General features: G+C 52.3%; 1 long non-coding RNA gene across 2 annotated transcripts; it reads right to left on the bottom strand.

Annotated features, from left to right (window-relative positions):
* Positions 1 to 1,211: 1,211 nt before the first annotated feature.
* LOC125107972 (uncharacterized) lies at positions 1,212 to 17,668 on the bottom strand. Of its 2 annotated transcripts, none has more exons than XR_007129718.1 (3): positions 17,483 to 17,668; positions 1,851 to 1,933; positions 1,212 to 1,549 (listed from the first exon to the last, which is right to left on the bottom strand). It is a non-coding gene; the product is annotated as an uncharacterized LOC125107972 (long non-coding RNA). The 2 variants fall into 2 exon arrangements; XR_007129719.1 differs by having other exon boundaries at positions 1,212 to 1,537.
* Positions 17,669 to 25,463: the final 7,795 nt, after the last annotated feature.

Genomic DNA, 25,463 nt, shown 5'->3' with positions numbered 1-25,463 from the left:
TTTCTCTCTCAGGCAAGAAGCCAAAGGTGGGCAGTCAGGGCTCAAGGATTTAGCTGTCCCTCAAAGTCATCCAAACCCCCAGGCTCCTGCTACCTGCTCTGTCCCTGTCCCTCCACACTCAGCTTTCATCTCATGGTCCAAAGCAATTGCTCCAGCTCCTGCCATTGCACCCACACTCCGCCAGCAGACTCAACCCAGGGATGGTGGCCATCCCTTCCGCTCTTATCCCACTGGCTAGACCTCACTCCCTGTAATTGCAAGGGGAGCTGGAGAAAACAGTCGTTAGGTGGGGTGCCAGGTGCCCAACTAAAAAGTCTATTGCTATTTAAGACAGAAGAATAGTTATTTGGGAGAAACTGGCCATTTCTGCCACAGAGGGTTCCTGTGGGAAAATACAAACCATTCTATGGCACAGTTTTCCAGAATGTGCCATGCTAAAGCGTTAAGAATGTCAAAGTTTGGGGATGCCTGGGTGGCTCAGTTGGTTAAGCAGCTGCCTTCGGCTCAGGTCATGATCCCAGCGTCCTGGGATCGAGTCCCGCATCGGGCTCCTTGCTTGGCGGGGAGCCTGCTTCTCCCTCTGCCTCTGCCTGCCATTCTGTCTGCTTGTGCTCGCTCGCTCTCCTCTCTCTCTGACAAATAAATAAAATCTTTAAAAAAAAAAAAAAGAATGTCGAAGTTTGTTTTATTTAGAACTTGCTAACATCTTGGGCACAGTTCCACTTTACTATTAATGCCAAATCCATGTCCCGGGATAAAAATATAATGGTTTTTGGACTTTGCTGCTGGTTCTAAGGCTGGGCTCTGGAGTTTGACTCTGGTTTGATTGCTCAGGTGTGACTCTGGACCCTCTTCCTGTAAGCCAGGAATTTGCTTTGGGCAAATTACCTACCTTCTTGTGATTCAACTTCCTATCTGTAAAATGGGATTATAATTGTTCCTGCCTCATAAGATCGTTGTGGCATTGCACACAGGGGTACCCGCCACAGTACTAGGCACATCGGAAAAGCTCAAGAAATGCTGTGATTTCCTTTTCTTCTTTTTTCTTTTTTAAAAATAATTTATTTCAGGGAGAGAGAGAGAGAGAGCGCGCGCACAAGTATGAGCAGGGCTGGGGGGAGGTACAGAGGGAGAAGCAGTCTCCCCGATGAGTAGGGAGCCCCACACGGGGTTCAATCCCAGAACCCTGGGATCACGACCTGAGCCAATGGCAGACCCTTAACTGACTGAGCAACCAGGTGCCCCTAGCTGGGGCCTTATCCATCCACGGGAGCAGAGTTAGGGGTAGGGGGACTTGTCATTAGGCTATTTGAGGGTCTTCTGATTTCACCGGAAGTTAACTCGGTACCCGATATTGGCTTTAATTTTAGTCTTTATGACACAACGCTTAGATCAGTTATTGCATGGGGTGATGGAGAACCTAGAAAAGGTGTGTAAGGAAGGTACAGATCCAGTTGAAGGCTGTCCAGGCAGAATGTTGAAAATGCCAGCTGTCTTCTTTTAGTTGCCTGTCATGAAATAGGAGAGGACCTAGGACCTAAAAATGCAACTGTTCGGGTTTTGAGCAGAATGAAGAGGAGATTCACCAGAGGCAGGGTTTGTTAGTTTCAAACATTTAAGCTATTATGTAATTTCTTTTTTTTTTTTTTTTTAGCCACAGGGTTGATTTCTTTTGTTATAAAATTAATCTCAGAATGAAAGTTAAAGAAACAAGACAGAACAAAACCTTGGCTCTCTTTGTGCCCAGGACAAACCTTGGGACGGTGCTTATCTGAATTAATCTTTGAACAAATGCAGTTCAGGGCCTCTGTCCTGACACCGTCTTGCGTCAGATTCGACAAGTTCTTTACCTGCAAACGATCTGTCTCCACGAAGAGCTTCATTAAGCAAATCAAGTGACCCCTGCGCCAAGCAGGGTGGGTTCCCCGGGAAGCTGCGAAGAAGGAAAGCTACTAAGAAGGTATTTTCCAGGCAAGTTAATTTTTTCCTGGTCCTACCTCAACAACCACAGCATGGTTCCCCAGAGAAACTGGACTGCGCCATGGTTCCTGCTCACTTTGTAGGATTTCTCGCCCAGTTTTCTTGTTTAATTCACAGAACGCCCTTACTACGTTGTAACAAAGATTCTCATTTTTATTTATTTATTTATTTGACACAGAGAGAGAGCAAGAGAGCACAAGCATGGGGAGCAGAAGGGGGAGAAGCAGGTTCCCTGCCAAGCAGGGAGTCCCACGCCCCGCTCAATCCCAGGACTCTGAGATCATGACCTGAGCCGAAGGCAGACGCTTAGCCAACTGAGCCACCCAGGCACCCCGAGATTCCAATTTTAGAGATGAGACTACTGAGGCCTCAGATAGGTGGTCACACAGAGAAGATCTGAACTATCTCTCTGAGGATAGAACTCATGCTCCTTCAACCACACCAAGGAGTCCTGAGCTTTCTCCCAAAGACCCTGCCCCGTAACTACCCAGGGGACCCATACAATCCCAGATCTCAGTCGGAGATGAAACTACGTGGCAAATCCCATCCTTTGCTTGTTACAGTGCAGAAACCTGCAGTGCTCATCCGTTGTCAGTGAGCAGGCTGCCGTGTGGACCCCGGGCCCCAGGCTGACTTAGGTGTGCCAGACCCTCTGTCCGAAGGGGACTTCTGCAGTGTCCACTCAACCACTGTTTATTGTGGGCTACCATACAGCAGCCTCTGCTGCTCCAGAGAGGGGCCTGCCAGGCAGGAATGCCCTGTTCGGATCACACTCAGTGGCCTGATGCCGGGGAGGGAGCCAGTGGCCTGTTTTCTCATCTGTAGAATGGTGGTAATACAACCTGTCTGCCTCCGGACTGGTTGGGAGGAATGGGAGGTGTGCACACAGTGCCACAGAGAGCATCTAACAAGCACCCTCCTTCCCTTATTGTTTGATGAATGGGTGGATGGATTTAATTGCAAAACTGTAAGGCAGACAGGAAAGGCTATAATTAGTTCCATTTTACAGATGAGAAAATTGACGCTCGGAGGCATTAAAAAGTTTGCCAGAGACCAAATGGGTATAATTATTCTCATTTTATAGACTAGGAAACTGAGGCTCAGGGAGTTAAGTAATGGGCTCAAGGTCAAAGTCAGTGTCAAAGTCAGGTCAGGGGCCCGCCTCTGCGTTCAGTAACATCCCCCATCTTTGGAATTCTGTAGGATTTCACAGAGGGCCCCGGTGGCCCGCCTCACCACTGCCCAGTTGGTCCTGCAGTCGTCTCAGTCTCCGGCTGAATCCGCCCAGCGCAGGCTGTGCAGAAGTCCCCCGGGAAATGCTGGCGCAGGAACACCCCTCCCCGCTCTCCAACTGGGCTCAGCACCAGTGCCCTATCAGATGGAAGGAGATGGGGTGTGCCAGGAAGAAGCAGAGTCTGTTTTGGAAGGAGATCGGTGGAAAGGGACCGAACTTTCCAGAATGTGAAATTGGAGAAGTTAACTGGCACCTATGGGAGGTCTGCGGGGAGACAGCTATTACAAAGGACGAGCATTTATTAAGCACCTTCTTTGTGCCAGGCTCTGTTCTCAGCACTGAGCGCATGACCTCCTTGAACCCGTCGGGTGGGGACGTCTAAGGGATGGGCCCTGCGCCGGTGGCCCCGCAGATGCCTGTTGGCCTTCGTTCTAGCGCTTGGTCCCACCCAGGCCAGAAGCCCTGGGGCGCGGGAGAACTAGGTGCTGAGTGCAGCGGGGAGTAAGCCGCAGGCGGAGATGGCCTGGGGAGGGGCTGGGGCGGGAAGGAAGGGAATTTGTGCGAGCGCAGGAGGCCGACGGTTGCTGCCTCCAGGCTGCGCGGCCTTCCGGGGAGTCTGAGGGCGCCCTGGTCCGGAGCGCGGGGCTGGGGGCGCAGCTCTCCGCAGGGCGACCCCGGCCCCTCACCGGGGCCCGGGCGGGTCTCCCCAGCCCCGCCAGCTCTCCACCTCGCGGCCTTTGTTAGAGCCGCGCCTTCTCCACCCTCTGAGCCCCTGCTCGTCCTCCCGACGGTCTCGGGCAGCCTCACCGGGCCTGTCCACCCCTCCCCTGGGCAGAGTTTCTGCTTCGTCCTCCGGCTTCCCCGGCGCCCCACAGCGCAAGGGTCCTGCACCGCCCTCGGGGGGGGGGGGGGGCGGCCTCTCCTCTCCGCCGAGGAGTCTGTAGGGGGGGACAGACGTCGAATGACCAGGAACATCTCCTGGAGCGGTGGACACGCGCACACGCACACAGCGGAGATTCACGGACATGCAGTGGAGATGCGCGCACGGACCCGCAGACACGCACGCCCACCCCCGCCCGGTGGCTCTTTGGGGTGGAAAAGACCACAGGCGGGCAAAACGGCGCCCCGAGCCTTTTCCTGGCCCGGGGCGCCCCCTGGTGGCCGGGGTCTGCCAGCGGGTGCGCACCACGGCTTTGCCCGTCGCCCCCCCAGCCGACCTCAGGCAGGGCGGCCTCCCCAAACCGCTAGCGGGCGTGTCCCCTGCTCTGCCCTTCCCCCGCCTCTCCCCAGATTCCTCGCGGGCTGGGAGGATCGGTGGGGAGTCTGTGAAGAGTGCGCGCCTCCTCCAGGAATTCCCGGGGCAAGGGGAGGGAGAGGTGGGGGGGAGCCTACAACCGGCAGGTACTGAATCCACCACCAAGCAGATCTTTCCGTCCCGGATCCCCTCGCCCCCACACTGGATGGCACGCGCACACCGTGGGCACGCACGCACATGCCGGGGCGCATAGTCGGCCCATCACACGCCTGCAAGCACGCACTCACATGTGCGCACGGCAGTCGTGCGCTCACACAGTTGCACGTGCACACGCAGACACACTGCCCTTTCCGTGTGCTGCACCCTTTGCTCGTTCCGCCCGGTTCATCACCAGGCTTGCTGGCGCCCACCCCCATCATCCAAGAAGGGGGTGCCCACCTTCTGGGCCAGGCCCCTCAACTGCCAACTCACACATAGCCCCCTGGAGCGACAAGCCCTGGGGTAGCCCAGATGGGATAAGCACGCACTGCGGGAAGAGTAAGGTTGGTGAAGTCTGGTGTGGCCACACCGGAACCCAGCGTGAGTGGCTGTGCTGCTGGAATTTTAGGTCCAGTGACATGCTGGGGAGGGGGGTCTCCGCAGGCTCTCCCCACTCCACTTACTGAGTAATTCATCTCTCCCTTTCTAATTTGAATGCTACCTTTGTACCCGACTCGAATGTTCCATTGATGTTTGTTCTGCACTGGACAGACCCAGTTTTCCCCATATGGGAACAATAATAGGATTTTCTGTGGGGTTGGGAGCCCCTCCCCAGCTCCCTTTCTGTTTCCCTGCATAGGGGAAATTTGCTACCTACCTTGAGGACTCTCCTGGATCTGGGGCTGGCCTGAGAATTAGCTGACACGAGACAGGTTAACAGGAGAGAAGCAGGGCGCCTGGGTGGCTCAGTGGGTTAGGCCGCTGCTTTCGGCTCAGGTCATGATCTCGGGGTCCTGGGATCGAGTCCCGCAATCGGGCTCTCTGCTCAGCGGGGAGCCTGCTTCCTCCTCTCTCTCTGCCTGCCTCTCTGCCTGCTTGTGATCTCTCTCTGTCAAATAAATAAATAAAATCTTAAAAAAAAAAAAACAAAAAACAGGAGAGAAGCATACTGATTTATGGCCTGTTTCTATGTGTACATAGGAATCTTCAGGAGAAAAGTGACCCAGAGAAGCCACTGGGTCCAAAAGCTTATATATCTTTTTGCATAAAGAATGAGGTACCAGGTACCTGGGTGGCTCAGTCCTGAAGCATCTGCCTTAGGCTCAGGTCATGGTCCCAGAGTCCTGGGATCCAGCCCCACCTGGGGTTCCCTGCTCAGCAGGGAGTCTGAGCAGGGAACCCCAGGTGGGGCTGTCTCTTTCTCAAATAAATACATTAAAAAAAGAAAATCTAAGAATGAGGTACCTTGTAAGGACATGACCAAAGGAAGGGTTTTGGCTGGGGCAGGAAGTCGTGGGACAGGGACTGGGGAGTTTACAGGGAAACTCTGGGAAGAGATGGCTTGTTTTTGCAGGTTTTTTCCTACACCTCGGATTTGGCATTGGCGCCCTTCCCCCGCCCCCGACCCCCGACCCCCCCCCCCCCATAAGAATGTTCTCTTCTTGGCGCAGGGAGAGCACCTTCCTCTTGGGAAACGTGATGACCAGCTTTTAGGTAGAAAGGGGGAGGGTGGAGAACCCTGGATGCCACCGCAGCTTCTCAAGCCTTCAACTCAAAATAACCAATGCGCCCAAGCGGCAGAGTCTGGGGTAGCACGTTCTGAACCCCCTCACCCGGAAGGGATTTTCCCCAACACTTAGATCGCTGGCTCGGGAGAAGGAGCGAGGCCCACGGGACCGGTGAGTTAGGGCGAGGACCTAGATACACCGCCAGTACCCACCCCCACCCCCCACCTCCCCCACCCCCGCCACCGGGTCCCCAGAGAGGCTCCTCCCACTCCTCTGTGGGGGAGGAGGGTCGGTGCTGACAGCATTCCCAGGGGCTTGTGCTGCATGGGGAAAGTCTGTCCCTCTCTGGGTTGGTTTTCCTTTCCTTTTCTTTTCTTTTCTTTTCTTTTTTTTTTTTTTTTCTTCTTGGTTTTCCTTTTCTTTCTTTTTTCTTTTCTTTTCTTTCTTTCTTTCTTTTTTTTTTTTTAAAGATTTTCTTTCTTTATTTGACAAAGAGAGAGCACAAGGCAGGGAAGGGGGCAGAGGGAGAGGGAGAAGCAGGTTCACCACAGAGCAAAGAGCCTGATGGGGTACTCTATCCCAGGACCCTGAGCTCATGACCTGAGTAGAAGCCAGAGGCTTAACCGACTGAGGCACCCAGGTGCCCCTTCTCTTTCTTTTTTAATTAATAAGTTTTATTTTTTTGGAGCAGCCTTAGATTTACAGAAAATTGAGTAGACCGTACAGAGTTCCCATATACCAGCCTTCCTTGCCCACGGCTCCCCTATTAGTAACTTTTAGTGACTATTAGTAGAACCGATACCAGTACACCGCTATTAACTTAAAGTCCGTAGTTCACGTTAGGGTCCCCTGTTTGTGGTGCACAGTTTTGTGGGTTTGGAAAAATGCGTGATTTTGTGTGTCCACAATTATGGTGTGGATACGTACTGTCCCGTATGACACTGTGGATACCAGTCTCACTGCCCTAAAGACCCACTGCACTCCACCTGTTCATCCTCCTTCCCACTCCCCCAGACCCCGGGCATCCACCACCCTCTGTGGTGTCTCTACAGTTTTGCCTTTGCCAGAATGCCCTGTAGTTGGCATCATAGCTGTGTAGCCTTCTCAGACCGGCCTCTGACTAAGCAATATGCATTTAAAGTTAGTCCATGCCTTTCCATGGCTTAATAGCAAAAAAATTTCTTTAGCACAGAATACTATTCCATTGTATGGTGATGCATTGCAACGTCTCTTTATCTCCTGAAGGACGTCTTAGTTGCTTCCAGTTTGGGGCAATTAGGAATGAATCTGCTACAAACACTGATATGCAGGGTTTTGTGTGGACAATAAGTTTTCAAGTCAGTCGGGTGAATGCCAAGGCCCGTGGGTGCCGGATCAAATGATGAGGGCGTGTTTTGCTTTGTAAGAAACTACCCACCCGTCTCCCCAAGTGGGCTGTGCCATCGTGCATTTCCACCAGCCCTGAGCGAAGAGCTTCTCTTGCTGTACTGTTCACCAGCATCTGAGCTCGTTTATTTGAGCTTGTTGGATCTGGGCCATTTTGATTTTAATAGCTGTGTGCGGTATCTCATTGGTGTTTTAATTTGCAATTGACTAATACATATGATCTTGGCCGTCTTTTCTGATGCTTTTTTGCTGGTCTGTTTATCTCGTCTGGGAGGTGTCTGTTTTGATCTTTTGCCCATTTTTAAATGGGGTTGTTCATTTGCTTTCTCACTGTTGAGTGATAAGGTTCTTGGCCTATTTTGGATACAAGTTCTTTATCAGATATGCATTTTACAAATAGGTTTTCCCAGTCTCTGACTTATCTTTCCAATCTCTTCATGGCGTTCTGCTTTAAGAAGCTCATCATTGGGGCACCTGGCTGGCTCTTGGTGGAGCATGTGACCCTCCGTCTGGGAGTTGTGAGTTCAAGCCCCACACGGGGCATAGAACTTACTTAAAAAAATAAAATAAAATAAAAATACAAACAAGCTCATTGTTGCCACCGCCTCTGCCTCACCCCCTGATCCAGCTTCTATCAGGAAGAAGGATATGTCCTGACTTCTCTTTCTCTCAGTGGGCTTGAACTTGGGCACGGGGAAAAGGGTACATGTATTGAGCCCCTAAAGCCCTAATACCTACGACCTCAAGTGTTGGAATGAAGATCAAATGGTTTGGTCTTTACAAAGCCCTTGGAACAGAGCCAGAAGCATATTAAGTGCTCAATTAACTTAGATAATTATAATAACAAGTATTCCATCTTTTAATAGCTAATGGAGTGAGTCCTTCCTCATTACGCCTCCTTTACAGAATTTTTCCTAGCTATTTTCACACATTTACTCTTCTAGAAGAATCATTTAATTAATTTTTAAAATATCCTGTTTGGATTTCATTAGATGCATAAGTAATTTAGGGGAAAAAAAAAAGATGTTTTAATGATGCTGGGTTTCTCAGGGTGCCTGGGTGGCACAGTCAGTTAAGCCTCACTCGAGACCGGCTCAGGGCATGATCTCAGGGTCATGGGATCAAGCCTCACATCGGGCTCCGTGCTCAGCATGGAGTCTGCTTGCCATTCTCTCCCTAGTCCTCTGTTCCTCCTGTAAATGGATGTATCTTTACATCCAGTAAATGGATGAATCTTAAAAAAAAAAAAAAAGATGTTGGGTTTCTCCAAGAATAAAGCTTGTCTTTTGATTCAGATCTTCCCTTTATGCCCCTTTTCTTCACATAGAAATTAACACAATCCTTGCTAAATTTATTTTCTGGTATTTTACTGGGTTGTTTTTTTTTGGTTTTTTTTGTTTTGTAAATGCTATTGTGAATCAGGTCTTTTCTACAGATACATATCTTGACCAATTACTATATATCTATATCTATATCTAGGCTATATATAGGTCATTGATTTTTTTAATAGCCTTTATTTTTTGGAGTAGTTTTAGGTTCACAGAAAAATTGAACAGGAGATACAGAGATTTCCCATACATTAGCACCCCCCCCAACATACACAGACTCCCCATTATCAACTTTCCCCACCAGAGTGGGACATTCTTTACAATTGATGAACCTGTGTTGACATGTCATTGTCACCCAGAGTCCATCAGGGTTCCCTCTGGGTGTCGCACATTCTATGGGTTTGGACAAAATGCATAATCATGTATATCCACCATTATGGTATCACACAGACCGGTTGCTCTTGGTTTTTAAATAGTAATTTTTTCAATGGACTCTCTTAGCTTTTCCAAGTAATAATCTAAAAGTAGTGGAAGTCGGCCTCTGCATTTCTAACAGCTATCCCTCTTACTTATGTGTCCTGTCTAATTGCATGGCTTACCGCCCCTCCCCCAGAGCAGTGGTAAAGTGCAGTGACAGGAAGTCCTTGCCTTGTTCCAGAAGTTAATGGGAATGCATCTTGTGTTTCACTAGAGAATAGAATGCTGGCGTTTGGTGTCATGTATTTATACATATTTTATCATGTTGAAGCATAAAACCCATTCCTATTTTAATAAAGTATTTCTCTAAATTTCGGAATGGATATTGGATTTTATGAAGTCGGACCTCCTCGGCATCTATGGAGATGCTTGTTTGGGGTTTCTCCCAAAGTCAGTTCATTTGGTGAAAGATAGGATTCTCTACAATTCAGCAAACAAGGCTCAGAGAGGGCAAGTCGCTTGCCCAGGGTCACAGAGTGGGCAAGTGGCAGAGCTGGTGTCTCCTCTTTGAGCCCGTGCCCTTTATCCCTGTCCCTCACTGCTGCCTGTTCTGAATCCTTGTGACCTTGTAGCTCCTGGGACACCACCCAGCACCCCTGGTTCCCTGGTCTGTGTAGTCTCTGTGGTCCCCACATCCCCGATCTCCTGTAGGAGAAGCAGGCCTGGGTCAGCAGCCACCCACGTCTCACCCGTGAACCCAGGTTCAACCCATGGGAGACAGGCCTAGGCCGAGCAGAGGTATGGAGCAGCCCCAGGATCACAGAAGGTAGAAGAAAAAGGGTTTTCCACCAGGCTTAATAGAAGAGGAAAGAGTATGTGGCTGCCTCCTGGTGGAGGGATGGCTTGGCCGAGGTGGGTTTAAAGCAGGCACACTGGGACGCCTGGGTGGCTCGGGTCGTGATCCCAGGGCCCTGGGATCGAATCCCACACTGGGGTCCTTGCTCAGCCGGGAGCAGGCTTCTCCCTCCCCCCACCAAACGTGTGTTCTCTCTTGCTAGCTTTGCTCTCTCTCTCTCTCTCTCAAATAAATAAATAAATAAATAATCTTTTAAAAAAGTAGCTTACTGTAATTAAATCCTCCGAGTCACCCTACCTAGAAGAAGATAGTATCTTCTCAGTGCTGAGTGCTTTACAGACCATTCACCCCATTTTACAGATGAGGAAATTGAGGCTGAGGGAGGGAAAGCAGCTTACCCAGGGTTGCTTGGTGGGGGGTGGGTGGCAGAGAGGTCAAGCTGACCGCAGCGTCTGTATTTCAGCATCCTGCAGATTTTGAGACCTGCAGAGTGACCCTGCTACCTTGGCCTCACCAGAGCAAACAAATGGGGGTGGGGAGGAACCTGCAAGTAGCCGAGGGTCTCCTGGGACTGAACTCCGTTTTACATACGATACAACTGAGAATTCAGGGCCTGCCTGAGGTCCCAGAGCAAGGGAGCGGTGGGGGCTGCTCAAGGACGCTGCTTCTTGTGGCGACTTGAGCCCATCTGGGAAGGAAGGGCAACACCAGTCTTCTCTCTCCTTCTTCAGTGTTGCCGGCCACTCTCAAATTGTCCACCAGGGGGCGCTGGACAGCAAAGCTGGGACCTGAGCTTTGCCCAGATCCCTTCCCCAGCAGCCCAGGACATCTCCCTGGGGGCCCCAGGATTCCCTCCTGCTGCCTACTCACCTGCAGCTCCTCCCCACCCACCCACGAGCCTGGACAGACCTCCAGGTGTCATCTTTGGCTCACCCTCCCCTGTCCCGAGTGTGCGAGGCCACACCTGTGTTAATCAAGGTGGCATTTCTGGACCTGGGCATTATGGCTCTCCCACCTCACTGGCCTCCCAGCTGGGCCCTTGGCCGTGCTCCTGCACCTCTTCTATTTCCAGAATTCCTCCTTTTCCTTCTTTGCTCTAAAACTAGGGCCCAGAAAGGGCGAGGGGGCTGGGGGCTCACCCTCACTCAGAGGATCACGGGAGATGCTCGGCCTTCCCTCCTCCCTGGTGCTCCCCCCATCTCTGACTCTGTAACCCCCTGTTTCTGGACCCAAGACCCCCAGACCTTCAGCTCCTTGAGCACAGCCCAGGGAGGCCTCCGTACAGTGTGCTGAGCGCACGAATGGCACAAGGTCTCCTTGTGGGTCGTGGTGTGGTCCAGACAGGACAGGGCCTCTGGGCCTCTGGGGGATGGGACCCCAGGGGACCTGTGGTTGGGTCCTCTGCCCCTGCCATTCCCAGGGGGACTGGAAGTGGACTGGGGGATTTGGCTTTCTGCTAACCAGACTCCAAAAAAGCTGACCAAGAACCCAGAGAAGACAGGTCCTAATTCACACAGAGGGTTACCCATGTGGTCTGACCAGCCCAGGGGGAGCCGCTGTGGGGTGTGGGGGGGGCCTTTGGCCACAAGCCCAACACTACTGTGTGCAAGGCAGTTGTGGGTCCACCAAGGAGGTCCTTTGCCACTCCCCTAAGTGCCCACGCGTCCCACTGGGGCTGGGGGGCCTGGGGCCATTTGGTGCTATGTGAACATGGCAGTGAACCATATGGGACTCCCATGGAGAGAAAGTTCCTGCCTTTTCAAGTCTCTTCCCAGCCTTCTGATTAGGAGGATGGCCTTTCCTGGGGGAGCACCCTTTTCAGGGAAGACCAGGAACCCCGGTCCTACCGCAGGCCTCGGGGCAACACTATCCAGCTAGAACTTAATTACATTATTTCCATTGTGCTTATCTTCATGGTTACTTACTGTTTTTGATAAATGATACTTATTGTCTACTTGGGATGACAGAGTCTTTTTTAAAGGAAAACAGTGAATCAATTCAAGGATATGACAGAAAATGGAGCTCCGATCAAACAGACCTCTCAGAATGCTCTGGAAAGCATCGAGTTCAGGGAATGGAGAAGGCACTCCTCTGCCCCTCCCAGCCACCCAGACGATAGCCGGGGGTATCGTCCCCTTTGCACAGCTGAGGAGACACAGGTCCCCAGAGGGGAAGTGATCACGACAGAGAAAGGCCCTTGACTGGATGGGACTCTGCCACTCCCAGCCATCCCCACCCCCCATGCCCACGCCTCGCTTCCTGGAGCCTGGGCTCCTTCACTGGGGCCAGGAAATCATGCCTCGGCTGACAGCGTGGTCCTTGAGAGCCAGCCAGGGTGGCAAAGTCCTTGAGTGTCAGGGGTCTGGCCGCAGCTCTCTCTCCCAACCCTTCACCACTGGTCCACGTGTTCCTTAACCCTGCAAGGTGCTCCCTCACGGTAGAGGGAGTGCGGCCCCACAGACGGGCTGCGGGGCACATCGTCAAGTCTACACTGCAGGTGGGGAAACAGACTCCAGCCAACGAATGTGCCTGAGGTCGCAGAGCCGGCGGGTGGGTAGGGGGTCTGGGTCTTGAACCCAACTCCATCCAAGCCTGGAATCTGTGTCCTTTCCTTTGCCTGCTTCCAGCTGTGTCGAGAATCCGAATCCTCCTGGGGCGCCTGGGTGGCTCAGTGGGTTAAAGCCTCTGCTTCTGCTCAGGTCATGATCCCAGGGTCCTGGGATGGAGCCCTGCATCCAGGGCTCACTGGGGAGCCTGCTTCCTCCTCTCTCTCTGCCTGCCTCTCTGCCTACTTGTGATCTCTCTGTCAAGTAAATAAATAAAATCTTAAAAAAAAAAAAAAAAAAAAAAGAATCCGAATCCTCTTGAATCCTAGAGGCCAACTTCTTGGGAATGTCCCAAGATGAGCTTTCCTCCTCTCCACGCGGCTCCATACCTGGAGCCCGGGACGCCGTCACATAGCCGCGCTCTCGTGACCTCCACAAGTAGGACCGTGGACGGTCGGTTACTGGGGATGTTCTCTGTATTAGAGCGCCGCGAGTAACAAGGGGCACATGCGCCTTCAACATTTCACTTGAGCAAGTGCAAGCCAGCGGACATCCCCTCCCGAGGACCTGGACCCTTCTGAACCTGGGGCGGCTGCTGGAGATGGGGACCGTGCTTCCTGTCTGACCCACGCCCGCCAGGCAGCACCTGCAACTTCCAGGCATGGCCCCCCCCAAAGCAGAGCGCGACCCCCCAGAGACCCCACGAGCCACGTGCACACAGACTTCCTCCCTGAATGCAGCAGCCCCCTCCTTCACCTCCTTTTTTTAAGCCACTGGCTTATGTCACACTTTCCTGTGGGGTTCAAGTTTATTCTCACGGAAACCACAGCCCTTGTTCTGCTTCACCCTCCAGTTGCAACAGCTTACATAACACTTAATTCCATTAGGACTTACAGTCTCAAGGATAAACAGCCACAACCTGGACTGGGGACGAACACCCTGGCTCTCGCTCTGGTCAGGGTAGCCTTGAGAGAGTCCGAGGGGGGCACTCCAGCTGCCCTGCGGGCAGGGAGAGATGGGGTGCCACGGCCGGGAGCAGGCTCTGCCTCTGTTTTGTGTCAGCTGTGGGGACTCTGGGAGCATCTTCATAGCTGGAGTGGGATGGAACCTTCCCTGCTTCCTCCAGGGTCTGTGCATAAAGAGGTACCCCTGGCGGTCCTCTCTGCTGGTGTCCAGTGCTGGCCCCCTCCCCTTCATACACAGGACACCCGCCCACCCAGACTTAGGGCCCCTTAGGCTTCAGCCCCGTTTTGTTTTGTTTTGTTTTGCTTTTAGATTTTATTTATTTATTTGACAGACAGAGATCACAAGTATGTGATCTCTGAGAGGCAGGCAGAGAGGCAGGCAGAGGGAGGCAGAGAGAGAGGAGGAAGCAGGCTCCCGGCTGAGCAGAGAACCCGGTGTGGGGCTCCATCCCAGGACCCTGGGATCATGACTGAGCCGAGGACAGAGGATTTAACCCACTGAGCCATCCAGGTGCCCCTTCAGCCCTGTTTTCATCCTGCACCTGGTCACCGAACACCTCTGGGGATGCACGAGATGCCCCATTACAGAACTTCATGGAGCCCCATTCTTTTCTTTCAGTCAAGGCTGGGCTTTGGGTGACGTGAGAGAGGCACACTCCTCCAGCCCCTCATTGAGGGGGTGCCCAAAAGCAGGAATCAGGCAAACCACCCAATTAAGAGTGGGCACAGGGTCTGAATAGACATTTCTTTGAAGAAGAGACACAAATGGCCAACAAGCACAAGAAAAGATGCTCAACATCGTTAATCATGGGGCGGGGGCGCCTGGGTGGCTCAGTCGTGAAGCATCTGTCTTTGGCTCAGGTCACGATCCCAGGGTCCTGAGATCAAGCCCTGTTTTGGGCTCCCTGCTCTGCGGGAAGCCTGCTTCTTCCTGTCCCTCACCCCCTGCTTATGTTCCCCCTCTTGCTGTCTCTCTCTCTGTCAAATAAATAAATAAAATCTTGTAAAAAATAAAAAATCAGGAGGTAAATGCAAATCAAAACCACACCAAGATACCACCTCCCAGCTACTGGATGGCCGCCCAAAAGACAAGCGATGACAAGTGCTGGCAAGCACATGGGGAGATTGGAGCCCTCCGACGTTGCTGGTCAGAGTGGGAGAAAGGGTAGCCACCTTGAAAAATAGTTTGGTAGTTCCTCAGTAAGGTAAACATAGAACTACACCACGGCCCAGCAATTCCGCCTCTAGGTCTATCCCCAAGAGAAATGAAAACATATACATACAAAAATCTGCACACAGATGTGCGAAGCAGCATTACTTTAAGAAAAAAAAAACAGATTTTATTTATTTATTTGAGAGAGAGTGAGAGGGAACATGAGTGAGGCGGAGGGGCAGAGGGAGAGGGACAAACAGACTCCCTGCTGAGCGGGGAGCCTGATGCGGGACTCGATCCCAGGACCCCGAGAGCACGACCTGAGCCGAACAAAGGCCGACGCCCAACTGACTAAGCCACCCAGATGCCCCACAGCATTATTCATAATAGCCCAAAAGGGCAAACAACCTAAGTGTCCATAAACAGAAGAATGGATAAACAAAGTGTATATCCGTGCACTGGAATGTCGCTCAGCCAGACCTTGGTTTCTAATGCCACACTCCAGTCAAAGGAACGGTGGCTCCTTGGAGAAACTCCTCTGGGACTAGGGTGGGATCTCTACAGGGTGAGCCCGGAGCACCTTGTCCACGAACCGGGGATGTGCTTAAACATACACATGCTGTGTGTTAACGGGACACGGGCCAACGAAAAGTTACTGATGGCCAAAGACGAAACAATCCAAGTGAAAGAAAGAAAGAGGGAGAGGATGATAACCTCAAGGAGGAAAATCTCTTTAAAAATATAGCCATGAGGGGCGCCTGGGTGGCTCAGTGGGTTAGGCCTCTGCCTTCAGCTCAGGTCATGGTCTCAGGGTCCTGGGATCGAGCCCTGCATCGCATCAGGCTCTCTGCTCAGCGGGGAGCCTGCTTCCACCCGCTCTGCCTGCCTCTCTGCCTACTTGTGATCTCTCTCTCTTTGTCAAATAAATAAATTTTAAAAATCGCCATGAGTCCATATTGATACAAATAAACGACTGACTACATAAATGAATAGGGGAGAGAGGACAAATCTCCCAGGCAGGATAACTTCTTTCTTTTTTTTTTTTTTTAAGATTTTATTTATTTATTTGACAGAGATCACAAGTAGGCAGAGAGGCAGGCAGGGAGAGAGGGGGAAGCAGGATCCCTGCTGAGCAGAGAGCCCGATGCAAGACTTGATCCCAGGACCCTGAGACCATGACCTGAGCCGAAGGCAGCGGCTTAACCCACTGAGCCACCCAGGCACCCTAGGCAGGATAATTTCAAATACGTTATGTAGATGCCCCACATTCAGGGAGGTGAGCGGAACTCCCGCTCAAACTAGGCAGTGCCCAGAAGCCTCCTCCCACAGTATAGCTGATCTGATTGAATCTTCCCAAGAACTCCCTTAGGTGCACCCCATATTGTCTCCATTTTACAGCTGAGGAAACTGAGCCTCAGAGAGGCCAAGTTCTGATGACACAGCTAGTCAAGGGGAAGCTTCAGCTCCCCAGGGGAGTCTTGGCCTGTTCCCCGTCTGGTCTATTCCCTGCTATGTCGCCTTGGACCTCACAGGGAATGAGGGGTATAACAGGCACTCAGTAAAATTGTCAAAAGGGGGAAAGAGGGAGAGGACGGAAGTAGAGGCTGACTGATCGCATTAGTGATTGGGTGGCATTAGCCACTACCATGGGGCTGTGTGACTCTGGGCAGCCCCGGGACCTCTCTGAGTCTGTTTCCAGGGTCCCCACCTGTGAGACGAAGATAGGCTTTCCTGCCTCATCGGTTGATGTGAGGGTAAGGTGAGGTCCCTGGTGTGCAGTGGATATGAACCTCACGCCATACACGTGGGGGTACAAGAAACATTGATTTCTGTTTTCTAAAAGGCAGTGTCAGTGTCTAACACAAAGCTGGCGGAAAACACAAGCTTGGCTCTATGAGTCTCAGGATTTTCAGGCAGGGGGGACTGCGAGGGGCTGGCCCACAGGTTTTTGCCGGGACGCCTGTCTTCACACATCAGCACGGGCTGGCTGAAATTGGGCAGCTCCCAGCAGCCTCCTCCACCCTTTGGGGCCCGGGGACTTTTCTAGAGAGACTGCCTGGGTCTGGCTCTGGCAGCGTGGCCCACTCAGGAGGCAGATGCGGTTAGAATCGTCTTGGCTTGTCGTGCAAGAACAAAACGGACGGGGGAGTGGAAACCCAGCTCGACACCCGGCGTGGGTGCCCACTAAGCCCTGGATCCCAGTGTGGGACAGAGCAGGGGCATCTCCCAGAGGAAGCTCCTGTCTCTAACTCACACAAGGCATCCCTATGGGCCTAGCAGGAGTACAGAGGGTGGGGGGAGGACAGGCCTCTTGGCTCCAGGATCTCCACACCTCCCTTAGCATCTGGCCACTTGCCCAGCCCTCAGTCCACCTCTTTGATCAGGGCTGGAAACCTTTATCCCTCTGTGTGTTCTCAAGGAGCTCTGTCTATGCTGGGAGTCCTCTCTCTGCTCCAGACAGGGTGCTGGAAGCAGAAGCCCTGCCTAGCCCTTCCTCAGGGGCAGCGAGAACAGGCAAAAGGAAGGAGGAAAATACAGGGGAAAACAGAGAGAGAACAGAGCCCAGATCAAGATCTCTGATCCTATCTCTCCACCAAGGCAAAGCGCCTGGCACCCCGGGGCTCCCTTCCTCCTCGGTCTGCCTCCAACCACATACTCTTCCAGGTTTTCAGAGCACTTTCCCATCTTCTCGTCGCCCAGGTCACACACAGCAAGTCGGGAATGGAGACTTTTCCAGTTCTGGGACCCAGGGGTGCCCCCCCACCCCACCCCCGCCATCGGGTGGCAGGCAGCTCAGTTCAAGTGCCCAGTGGTCAGAGGCACTTGGACTGACCCCTCATCTGGGGACCCTCCTGTGGGCACCTCTCTCCTGTCCTGTGATTCCAGGGGGAGTTACCAAACCCACCCCTCCCCGCTTGACTCCACCCCCTCTTGACTCCACCTCCCACTTGACTCCTGACCCAAATTGAGCCAATCAGAGAGTGCCATCTCCCAAAGATGGACATTCGACAAAACAGACCAATCAGGGTCCTTCCCTGGGATTTCTCTCCTCAAACCAGCGGGGTGTGGGTGCTGGAGGTGCCTCTGTGTGGGAAGGTGCCCCGCGGTACCGGAGAGATGAGGCTTCCGGGAAGGGAGAGACAAAGATGTGCAGGAGAGAAGCCCTGGCCTTGGTCCTCCCCAGCCTTTCCCCAGGCTGTCCCTCCTATGCTCTGGTGACCTGCGGCTTTAGTGAATCCCTTCTGTCCAGCGGGTTTGAATCCCGCTTCCGCCCAGCGGCCCATCACAGGCGCTAGAACCGGGACTCCGAAGCCAGGCCCCACCCGCTGGCTCTGTCACCTTTGGTGCGTCGATGAATAGCGCAGGACCTCAGTTTCCCCATCTGAGCCCGCTCTGGCTTACCGTGCGGGCTGAGTTGTAATAGCAGCGGGCACCCAGGAGGAGCTCAGGAACTCCAGCTTTTCCATCAGGAAGGCTCTGGGCTCTACCCACCGAGACCCTCGGAGTCTCTCCCCGGGGTGTCTGTCTGGCGTGTCCCTCAGGGCAGCCGCGGTATGGTTGACGTCCTCCTTGGGGAAGGCCGGACACTGACTCTCCTTAGTGATCAGGGCTGCCATAGTCAGCGCTCCCCCTCAGGGGCTCAGTGTTTTAACACACATGTTACAGCAAGATGGCCCAGTGCTTAAATCTGGCCTTCCCTAGCAGGCAGTCCAGAGCCCAGGGGTGGCTCAGATAGACTCAGAATTGTCTCTTCTCTTAGTGGCTAGCTTTATTTCAGGGTGCAGCTCACCCCATTTGCACCCAGAGCCGTGCCTGAACCATGCTGGAAAGTGCTCAGGAAGGACGGGGGTTGTGCCCAGCAGCACAGCTCCTCTTCCCAAGGGTAGCTCCCCTCCCAGGGGCTCTCACCTCTCACGCAATCAGCTGTCAGCCAGACCTGTGCCATTGGGGTCAGACAGATCTGCCCAGATTAGCTTGACCTCCCCCCCACCCCGGGTGCCCACAGCTTGGACTGAGCTGGGAATATCCTGTTTATCCTCAACAACTGGGCTGTGCCAAGGAGACAGTAAGGAACAGCTGTATGGTGGGTTGGTTGAACCATGTCCTCTAAAAAGATAGGTTTCCCCCACAACCCGAAACCTCAGACTGTGACCTTATTTGGAAATGGGTCTTTACAAATGTAATTGTTGAAAGATTTCAAGGTACAATCACCCTGGATTTCGGGTGGGCCCTAAATTGAATGGCTGGGGTCCTTATGAGAAGAGGAGAGGATGCAGACGCAGAGAAAGGCTGTGGAAGGTGGAGGCAGGGACCAGAGTGATGTTACCACAAGCCAAGAAACACCAAGGATTGCAGGCCCGGAGAGAAGGGGAGGGAACTTTCTTTCTCAGGGCCCTCAGAGAGAGCCACACCTGATTTCCTCTCCTGGCCCCCTGAACTCTGAAGAGAATATCCTTCTGTTTAGGGAAGGCAGCCATCCTGCCGTCATGTGTGACTACTGCCCTAGAAAAGGCCGACCGGCTCACACAGCGTGCCCACCAGCCGTTTGGCTGCGTTCCTAGGAAGATTTGAACTTTGCTCTGTCTTTGCCCGGGCTATTGCTTGTCTAAGCACGTCTCTTTTAGGAAATAACTGGGACAACACAAGGATATATATGCAAGGGTGTTCCCCCACAGTTTTGTCCAAAGTGGTGAAAAATTAGGAAAGAGCTAGATAGCCGTGAACGGAGCCCGGTCAAATAAATGACCGTCCTCCCTAGCTCCCAGGAAGCTACACGTGGTCCCATGTTCAACAACCAAAGAGGTCATGTAGTCATAGATGGGGGAAAATGTTTCGAAACAGTCTATCTGCACAAAACAGATTCAATGTAGGAAAAGATCGCTATATTGGACTTCGTTAAAATTAAGAAGGGCTGGTCATCAAAATACAACATTAAGAGGTTTATTTCCAAGGCCAGGTGTCTCACGGATGGCTAGGAGACCTTGGGCGAACTGGTTCCGCCTTCCTTGCCCAAGCTTCTCATGTGTAGAATGGGGACACTGTCTTCGTGAGGTTCGTTCCAGGGAACTCTTAGTGTGTAACCAGGCCCTCTAAAACGTCGTGGTATAAAACAACAAGATTTGTCACTGGCTCACATGTGTGCAATTAGAACACAGTTTGCAGGCGGCGTCTCAGCTCTGCTCAATAGGGGGCGAGAGGATCTGCTTCCAAGATGGTGTGCTCCCATGGCTGGCATGTTGGCGCACTTGGGGAGGATCTTTGAATCAGCTTCCCCAGAGGCTGCAAATCCAGTAACTGAAGGGCCCCCAGACCAGAAGCTGATCCGATGAGAGCCGTGGATTTGTCACAAGAAGCCAGAGATCTTCTGTTGGCAATTAATTCAAATGATGCCAAAACCCAGAACAGATTCTTCCATGGGCTGGATGCCATCCTTGGCCAGCAGTTTGCAACCTTTGTTCCATCAAGATTCTGTCTAGATTCTAGAGGATCCTGTATTTTATAGGTGAGGAAACAGGCCCAGAGAAGGGAGTGATTTGCCCGGGGTCACATGGCAAGAGCCAGGTTTTGAAAATCTCTGGTCTAAAGGAAGCAGTATTCTAGGGGGATTGACCCAGAGTCCTCCCCAGCCCGGATTCAGTCCCTGCCCTTCACTGCAAGGCAGCCTGGGCCGACAAGGAAGAGGAAAAAACAGATGCCTGATTCCTGGCCCAGGCGGTCATGGGGAGAGCTGAGTTTCAGAAGCAAATAGCCCCGGGTTCAAACTCCAGCCCAAACTCCCATCAGCTGTGTGGCAGGTGATCTCTGACAAAGTTCTTCCCTCTCCGAGCCACACCTCTCCTCTGTAAGATGGGGACGGGATGCCTGGGGTAAGGGATGACTTGCTCTCAAGCTTGGGTGGCCCCTCGGCCCACCCCACTCCACTGGCTGCGTGGCTTTGGGGCTCCCCAGGCCAGGACTGTCTTTGAATACTCCTCACGGGCTTACCACACAGAGGACCGACCACACTAGTTCCTGTGTCATCATCCTTCCCGTTGCCTACATGAAGATTGTGCCAAAGCTGGCTGCTTGACTTCTAGAACAGGCCTGGTGATCCCGGAGCTGACCTCCTGTCCCCGCAACCCCCTCTGCTCCCCCCGCCCCCTGCCATTGAAGCACTGGAGCAGGTGCCTAGATTCCATCAGTAACGCTTCCGTCGCTGGTCGGGAAGTCGCCCCAGTCCCTGCTGCTACTCCCACTGCTCCAGAACCCCATAAGCTCTCTCTCCACATTGCAGATGCCCCAGGAGAGGAATACATGAGCTCCCAACAAATCATTTCAGGGCCTCTCCAGACACAGCTAGGGGTGGGGGGAGGCAGGTGGTCTGGCAGCTTTGGGCACCCCCAGACCCTTTCCAGGGCCCTACAGTCCAGCTAGCTCCTCCAAGGCAGGAACGAGCTGGGGGACCTAATGTGGGAGGCGATGCCTCCCAGGCACTGCTGTGCAGCCCCCCAGCCCGCCCTAGCCCTGTGTCCCTCCTTCCCTGCCCCACGGTCACACTCTCCTCCTTGGGCCTGGCCCCTGCTGAACAACAGGTGCCCAACCCCATTACCTCTCAGGCCTTCCCTGCCCCCTCCCACAGTACCCCAAACTTACCCTCCCCCATGCCAGTCCAGAAGCCTCCTGCCACCTTCCCGAGCTGCTGGGCCTCAGGCCCCATAGGTCCTGCCTCCTGAATGTTCTTTTCATCCCCTGACCATTGGCCCGAACCTCCTGACATGTCACTGGCCACCGCAGCTGTCCCCGGATCAGTCCTTGACTTTTAGCCTTGCTCACCTCTGCCCAAGCTCCCGCTGCCCCATAGCCAGAGGGAACTTTTTCTTTCTTTCTTTCTTTTTTAATCTTTAAGTAAGCTCCATGCCCAACATAGGGCTTGAACTCACGACTGTGAGGTCAAGAATTTCATGCTCTACCAACTGAGCCACCCAGGCGTCCCAGGTGTCATATATCTTAATTGTCATATATCTTAATGTTTGAGTCAGTTCAAACATCCCAGACATCATGAGGGTTTAGTATTATTTTTAGTATGTGTTTTAAGTGCTTTATTTGGGATATTCTTTTTTTTTTTTTAAGATTTATATATTTATTTATTTGACAGAGAGAGATCACAAGTAGACAGAGAGGCAGGCAGAGAGAGAGAAAGAGAGAGTGAGAGGGAAGCAGGCTCCCTGCTGAGCAGAGAGCCCGATGCGGGACTCGATCCCAGGACGCCGAGATCATGACCTGAGCCGAAGGCAGTGGCCTAACCCACTGAGCCAGCCAGGCGCCCCTTATTTGGGATATTCTTGTACTCAAATTCACATTTAATCAGGCATCCTGTATTTTTATTTGCTAAATCTGGCAACCTAGGTCCTGCACAGGTCACAGGGACCAGGGTACTGTCGGGGGTCAGAGAGCCCCAACCTGGACCCTGAAATTCTGCCCCGCAGTCAACCTGAAAGCCTCATTTCCAAACTCCTACCCTGGTCTGTGAAAGGCGCTGGAAACTGCTGCCCACTTCTCTCCTCATTCGGGTCCTCAGTTTCCTCTTCTATAAAATGAAACTAAAGGTTTCTCCACCTTGTCTCTCAGCCCCTCCCCAGGATCAAACACCTGAGTGGGGTAGGGAATCCTCAGCGGACAGCGTGTGCCCAGAAGGCAAACCGGGCTGTGGGGAGCTTCTGTTCTTCAGCTCCTTGGATCTTAAAGAATGATTAGGACAAAGGTCTTTTTTTTTTTTTCCTTTCTTTCCCCAAAGCAACTAGGAAACCAGTTAAACCACCGTGATGATCCTTGATTTAGGCAAGGAGCTTCGGCAGATGAGAAAACCAAGGTGGGGGGGTGAGGACCTTCAGATCGCACGGAAGTTACCGGATTGTCAGCAAACCCCGCAGCGCACACCAGGCGAACAGTCCGTCCCCTACCCTCTGACCCAAAGGAGACTAAGAGATCTGCCAAGTAAACGCCACCCTGAACCTGGGATTAGAGCCTGAGCCAGAAAAAATAATAGCTGGAAAGGACATTATAGGGGCAGCTGGGGCAGTTGGACTGTAGACTGGGGACGACGAGGTCACAGTGTCGTGTCTGTGTTCAGCTTCCTGAATTGGATCATGTCACCGTGGTCTGTAAAAGAATGGCGTTGTTCTCAGGAGAAATGCGGTCAAGTGTTCAGAGGTGGAAGGTCACCTATCGGCAACTATAACTCTCCAAGGTGCGGCAAAAGAAAACAGCTGGGAGGGGCGCCTGGGTGGCTCAGTGGGTTAAAGCCTCTGCTTTCAGCTCAGGTCATGATCTCAGGGTCCTGGGATTGAGTTCTGTATCAGGCTTTCTGCTCGTCAGGGAGCCTGCTTCCTCCTCTCTCTCTGCCTACTTGTGATCTGTCAAATAAATAAATAAAATCTTAAAAAAAAAAAAAAGAAAACAGCTGGGAAGGAAGGAGGGAGAGAGAGAGGTCAAATGATAACAGTTGGTGAATCTGCTAGTTCATCGCACTGTCCTTTTTTTGGTAAAGATTTTATTTATTTGTGTGTGTGTGTGTTTGTTTATTTAGAGAGCATGAGCAGGGGGTGGGGCAGAGGGAGAAGGAGAGAGAGAAAACCGCAGGCACACTCCCTGAAGAGCAGAGAGCCTGATGCAGGGCTCGATCTCATGACCCCCACATCAGGACCTGAGCCGAAATCAAGAGTAAGCCACCCAGGTGTTCCCTTGTGGTACTATTCTTGCAATTTCTCTGAACATTGGGTATTTTTCCAAGTCTGAGGGCCCCCGAAAATAAAATAGCAGAAGTAGAAGTGGTTTTGAAGGCACCGTGCCCTCCCCAACACCCACAGCCCAAGGTTTCTCAGAGGAGGACCCTGAAAGGGGAAGGCCTGAGCCTGTCACACCGTGAACGGCAGTTAAACCTACCATCTCAGTTTGAGTCTCAAGGGCAGGAGGGGGCCACCTAGTCAATGTCAACCCAGCTCTTTTCTGTGCGCCCCACACTCTCCCCAACACTATGGTCCCCCTTTAGACCTGCAGAGGTGAGCAGCTCCCGCAGAGTCTATCCCTCTCTCTCCAAAGGAACAGAGCCACAGCTCCCTCAACCTGCATTGCCCTGAACGGACATCCCACCTCCCAAGATGCACGCAGGATCAGACAGGAGGGAGACGAGGGGAGCCCAGAGAAAAGGGGACAAGAGTCATAATGGTGGTCCCCTGGAAAGCAACAGGCACTCGGCCATTGTAAGCAGATCTAAAGGAAGGAACTCTTGGGAGTCGAGGCCCAGATTAATAACTGGGCAAGACAGGTGCACCTGCACCAGTCCCTTTTCAGGGCTGGGGGCAGCCGGAGGACAGGATTGCTGGGCCTGGGGCCCAAGCCCGCTGGATGGTGTGGCTGCAAGGGGTCTCTGGGGATATTGGAGTCGGCACTACCTAGGGCTCAAGCAAGTGTCCAGACCACATGGGTGTCCCAAGCAGACAAAATCTGCCCCTAGTTTTGGCTTCAGCTTCAATTTTTGTCCACTCATGTACCAGGTCTGGCCTCCCCAAACTCATGTGTAGCCACGGACTGTGCCGGAGCCAGTTGGCAAGCCGGAGCCAACACCTGTGTGAGGCCAGGCCTGGCAGGTGGGTCGCTTTCTAGGGACGCTTACAGATGTAACTTGGAGTGGAATCTCTTTTTTGTGCTTTACATACTGACGTGTGTTATTGAGTTGAGGTGTAAACACAGACAGGATTTATTACAGTGAGAGCAAAACAATTCAACAATTTGTGTTAAGAACACTGCTAATTTCATATACAGAAAAAATGAAGAGGTTCTGAGAGATAAATAAAGAGAAGTGGATAGTTAATAAAATCCTACGAGAGGCAGTAATACCGTGACGACTTCAGGAAGAAGGCTATTTCCTTCTTGAGTCTACAAAGACATCTAATAATTTAAATAATACTACAAGACAGAAAAATAGATTCTGTCTTAATTCTGATTTTGTGGGACTGTTTGCTGGACTAGCATTTATAGCCTTAGTCTAAATGGTACTTAAGTTTTGTTTGTGTATTGAATGCCATTTAAGGGATGAATCTTTCGAGGAAAAGCCCTGTGTGGGAATTCTTCCTAGCTTGTGAGGATGGATGACCGAAAGGAGAAAGCCAAGTCAGTCACCTCCAGATTTCACAAGAAGAGCGAACTCCAACATCACATGTCCACATTCGTGATAATCATCATCATTAAGGGATATGAAGAAAACCAGAAGTGACTGGGGAAAACGAGGAGGTCAGGGGTGATCTGCTCCCGGGCCTCAGTGGAAGGCATCTGTGGACAAGGGCGCTTATCCTAAGAAGGACCTACCAGTGGGAAGTTACTGGCTGCACACTCTGAAGGCAAGCTTTCTGATTTGATTACTTCCTTCATAATATTAAAATTGTGTTCAGTAAGGGGGAACCGGCCTGGCTCAGTCAGGGGAGTATGCAACTTTTGATCTCAGGGTCCTGAGTTTGAGCCCCATGCTGGGCATAGATTACTAAAAAAAAAGAAGAAGAAGAAGAAGAAGAAAATTGAGATCAGTAAGACTGAAATTATACCTGACTGATCTGCTGTGACATTCACCCTTAGATCTCTTTCTCTGTCCCTCCCTCCACGCT

Source organism: Lutra lutra, chromosome 8 (genome assembly GCF_902655055.1).
Source record: "Lutra lutra chromosome 8, mLutLut1.2, whole genome shotgun sequence".
NCBI classification, from domain to species: Eukaryota; Metazoa; Chordata; class Mammalia; order Carnivora; family Mustelidae; genus Lutra; species Lutra lutra.
Note: the sequence above shows the minus strand (reverse complement) of the source record. Positions and strands in the feature narration are given on the sequence as shown.